Source organism: Equus przewalskii, chromosome 23 (genome assembly GCF_037783145.1).
Source record: "Equus przewalskii isolate Varuska chromosome 23, EquPr2, whole genome shotgun sequence".
Lineage (NCBI taxonomy): Eukaryota > Metazoa > Chordata > Mammalia > Perissodactyla > Equidae > Equus > Equus przewalskii.
Window position 1 is genome coordinate 25,022,530 of NC_091853.1, and position 4,714 is coordinate 25,027,243.

At 49.5% G+C, this 4,714-nt stretch overlaps 1 long non-coding RNA gene across 1 annotated transcript; it reads right to left on the reverse strand.

Moving 5' to 3' along the window:
• Positions 1-396: 396 nt before the first annotated feature.
• Positions 397-3,715, reverse strand: LOC139078832 (uncharacterized). Its single transcript, XR_011531969.1, has 4 exons — positions 3,437-3,715; positions 3,230-3,277; positions 2,279-2,412; positions 397-675 (listed from the first exon to the last, which is right to left on the reverse strand). It is a non-coding gene; the product is annotated as an uncharacterized lncRNA (long non-coding RNA).
• Between the last annotated feature and the right edge of the window lie 999 nt (positions 3,716-4,714).

Genomic DNA, 4,714 nt, shown 5'->3' on the forward strand with positions numbered 1-4,714 from the left:
CATTTTTATGTGTCAAATACTTTTTAGCGCTTTAACCTTTGCAGAATTTACACCCATGCTCTATGAGATGGATCTTGTACAGCGGCAGAAATACTTGCAATCTGCCTTTACTTAAATCTTATTTACATTTATTTTATTACTATATAAATAGGTTTTTAAAAATCTTAATAGAGTTTTTTTACCCCATTCTGGAGGTCCTGCTGGCCCTGTGGGGGCGCTGAGGGCTGCAGGGGTCCTTGCTGATTGCAGACAGAGTTGCAACCACCTGCCTGGAGACCCCAAGGACAGAGGGGGCCTGTGTCATTGCTCAAGCTCCTGTCTCTGTTTTAGCCCAAAGGGGAGGTGACTTAGAAGGCCAGAGAGTTGGCATCCAACAGCATGAATCACAGAGGCAGGTTTTCCAGCAGACAGACGACTTTTAATTTTTATAAGTTACAGAAAACACACATTTCCCTCGCATCAATTTTAGAAAAGAAAAACAAGCGGTTCCCATCTGTGGTGCTTTTTCCAACCTGCCCATCGCCATCCCCTCTGCAGAAGGCTCTGCGTTCCAGATGTCTCCTTCATCTATCATGAATCTCACCGGGTGTTTCTTTTTCTAAGTCAGAGCTACTCTTGCTGCTGCTGCCGCTGCGGTGTCAGCTCCACGCCTCCTGAACTTCACTCCACTGAAATCTGGTTGGGTATGAGACAGACTCCGGTGGAATGAAGGACAAGAGAAACACATGGATTGTCTGGGGGTCTTTTTCTCAGAGGGCAGGCTGCGTGTCAACCCCAGCCTCTGCATGCAGGATTATTGCCTGGCCAAAGACCTTCAGGATCTTTGAATCACAGACTCGGGAGATGGAGAGCACCTGAATACTCACAGCTCTCCCTAGGATCACTTCCTTCCAGGAGGCTGCAGAGAGCCTGCTCACTGAGACCCCCCCGTGTCTACAGCACAGACGGTGCTGAGTGGTGGGGATAGGGCTCCAAAGCCGGGGACTCCTGCTATTTCTCACCCTTGAAGTAGCCATCCCAGACAAGTCCATGTGGAACCCTCTCTGCATTTCCCTAGTTGGGATGCTGTCATCCTCTCCCTTTGTCTGTGTCTCCCTGTGTGTGCCATTACTGAGCTTGGTATGGCTGGTCCTGGTTAGAGAAGGCAGGTGTTCTGAAATTGCTTTAGAAAAACCATCTTCTATGAACTTGCTTACCAAGGTGAAGTAATGCAAGGGTGGGAGTGTTCCTCTCCAGAATGCACTGTTCAAAGAGCATGAACAGCACTTTGCAGGCCCATTTGCCAGTGTCATATCAGGAGGAGGTGGGCAAGGAGCTCTGGGGGGACCAGAACACCCAGGTGGAGCAAGGCCCATTCATGAGGGAGCGGGTGGGCAGAGGAGGGGGAGGCCCCATGGTCTCACTCCTATAGACTTATCTAGGTTGTCTGCTTTCCGGTGACCCTACACCCTTTCTGAAATCTGCCTGGAAATGGCACAACAACATCTTCTTTGGGCAGTGCGGGGATGCGGGTAGGGAAGAGATAACCTGGCCTTTAGAGACTGAGCTAAACAGGGAGGATGGAAACTATCTGAGAGCTTTCTGTCCTCTTAAAAGAAATGCCCATCCAGCCGTTGCTGTGTAGTCGTGGCTCCGGCCTCTTCCTTGCTGTGTTCAGACATGCCTGTGGCTCAGCATAAGCCCCATAAAAGGCTGTTCTCAGCACCAACATGCAGACTGTGTGAGTTAGGGCAGATCCACCCTGTTGTTTGGAATACTTTCTTCCTGGGGCTTGTTCTGACCCGATGCAGAGAGATAGTAGCTTATAATGTGGCTCCTCCCCCCACATCCAGCTCCCTGGGCATTGGGCCTCTGAAAAAGGCTCTTAAAAAAGGGCTTGGGGGTCCAGCTATTGCTGAGAAAGAGCCTGCTTTCCTTCATCAAGGTGAACACAGGGCATGCTGGGGGCAGGGATCTGGGTTCTGAGAGGAAGAAGGTGGCCCGCCCTCTCCCATTCAGCCTTCTTTATGAATCCTCACAATTCTCAATTGTGAGAGAGAAATGCACCTGCTTGTGAATTATCTAGACTACACAGTCCTCCTGCACTGCCTTTGGCCCATTTCACAGTCAGAGGAAGAGTGATCAGCCTGTTTGGCTCTGATAAATGATGGTTGGAGATCAAGGGAGGAAATAGTTCTGAGATGGAAGGATTCTTTGCTTTCTTTTTGGATTTCAGCCCAACTCAGAGAGCAAAGGGGTCAATTCGTCTCCTTCCAGACCTACCTAACCCGGCTCTTACCCTCCCAACATGTATCGTCCACCAGATTCTTCAAGTCCTCAATCGGAGTGTGTGGAGAGCCTCGCCCTCACGTGGGGTCCTTAGCCTCCAGGGTGGATACTCCAGAGATGACAGTGTCTGTAAAAGCACTTTAACTGTGAAAAGCCATGCAAACAGAGGGAGTGAGGCAGCATTGATGTTAGACAGCCCAGAAAAGGCAGGCCGTTGCTTTACACCGTCCCCTCATCCTACAGACCTGCAGCTGCTACAAGGAAGAGACAAGCAAGAACCTGTACCTGGAGCCTTGACCCACTCTGGACCCCACCCCTGGAGTTCAAGATTCTTCTGTCCGCCATGCCTTTGCCAACCTGATGCCCCCGTGGCTTTCTCCTCGGCCACTTCAGTGTGGGGTTTGGTCAGAGAAGCAAATCGTGCATGTGTTTGGCTGTAGAGTAAGTTCATCAGTGAATGCCCTTGTGCCCCCTCAACTGCCTTCGGGACTGTATCCCAAATGGCTTCCCAAGAAAACCAGCTTGGATATGAGAACCAAAGAATGGAACCAAGTCCTGAATTTCCTGTGATAGCTGCACCCTCCAGCTCGGGACTGAAAAGCCAGCCAACCCTAGTTGAGTAAATCTCCACGAACTGCAGACACAGCTGAGTCTCCAGACACAACTGCAATCTTGGTACTTAACTACTGAGCAGCCATCTTACCACGCCAGTTCCCATAAGCAGTGAGATTTATTGCCTGGAATCACTGGAAAGTTCCAGGAAAACATCAAGCTGGCTGGGGATTTGGTTAAAAGGCAGCAGGTTCACTATTTTAGCCTTACAGGAAGTGGATGATCAGCCTCCAGTGAATGTGGCTTTTTCCACAGCTCATCCTCTTCTCTTCCCGCCCAGGGATCCTCTGATATAGCCACTCAGCTTTGGTTTTCCAAAGCCCCCCAAAAACAGAGATTTCAGACTCACCTGTAAGCACGAGCATCTGTGCCTTCAGAGATCAGGCCCCACTTTGTGCTTGATTCAAAATAATAGATTTTTTTCATAAGACAATTAAGAACAAAGAGATAGCTGGAGACTCATGCATATGAGAGGAAGAAAAGGAATTCCAAGTCTTGGAATGTTCTTTCACTCCTAAGGCTTGAGGACAAGGAACAAGAAACGAGAAACACTTACTGCATGAAGTGTCCATTTCAGCAGGCCTGTGCAGAAGAGATTCCCGAGGGAAGGTGGGGGCCTGTCCTGAATAGTCATTCTCCCTTGGGTAAAAAGAATCTGAAAGCAGAGGAAAGTAGAATTGGAGTAGAGAGGAGTAAAGGTAGCTAGAAGAGAGAGTTTGGAGTATGGTGGGGTTCAGCTGCACTTTCAGAATAGAAGTTGCTAATAGACAATAAAAGAGAGAGAAACTGGTTTTTCCAAGGAAGGGTGAAGAAGGACTCAGCCCCTTTCGAGGAGGTGGTACTAGTTTCACTCTTTATTTATGCACCTCTCGGCAAAGCTTCGGGTTACCTGCTGAACCCGACCAATGGAGAGAGGGCCTGGGCGGCTGGTTCCGCCTCTCAGAACCCACACCCCTTGGGGGGCTGTGACTGGTGAAGCCTTTTTGCATATGAGACTACTTTCTTATTGTTCTGTAAACACCCGAAAAGAGAGGTAAGGTCTCGCTCATTGGAGAGAGGATGCAGGTTGTCTGAGCACAGTCCCTGAAGACTCTGGCCTCCCAAAGATCTGGGGAAGGAAGAAAGGGGAATGCTCAGATCTTATCTCAGCTAGAAAAGGCTGTGTGTGTGTGTGTGTGTGTGCGCGCGCGCGTGCGTGCAGGTGTGCACGCATGTGTGTAGGCTGTGAAAATCGATGGCCTTTTGAGCTTTTAGCCATGACCCTGGGTCCTAGTTCTACACAATGCACTTCAAGAATCCAGCAGAGATCCACAGCCTATCAAGGGACAGCTGTAGAAAGAGGTCCAAGGGTCTGAGCAGAGGCCCAACCAGTGGGTTATCCCGGCATTTAGTACAGTGTGTTCGTTCCTCTCTTGCGAGAAGCAAGTGGCTTTTATAATCCAAGAGGCTTTGCCACCTGCTTCCCTTCCATTCCTGGGGGTGGGGAAAAGACTAGACTGCGTGAGGGGAAGTTGGGAAGAGACAAAAGGAATTAGAGAAAGAGCCAGCAAACTCATTAGGAAGCGTTAGAGAGGTTGGTCCAACTACTGATTATTTAAACTCCCCCTCCCCTGCTCCCCCTTTCCCCTTTCCAGCTCTCCTCTCCCCACTTCTCCCTCTGCACACCAGGAGGATAAAGGAGGTGGAAGTCTCCTCAAAGGTGGAGTATTTCGCCTAGAATCCTAGACTGACTCCCCTTTGTTCTCAAGGCAAATCTGCTATGCAGCAAAAGTAGATTCCTCCTTTCTCCAGGTATAAGAAGGGAAGTAAGGAACCCAATATGTGGGATATGGTG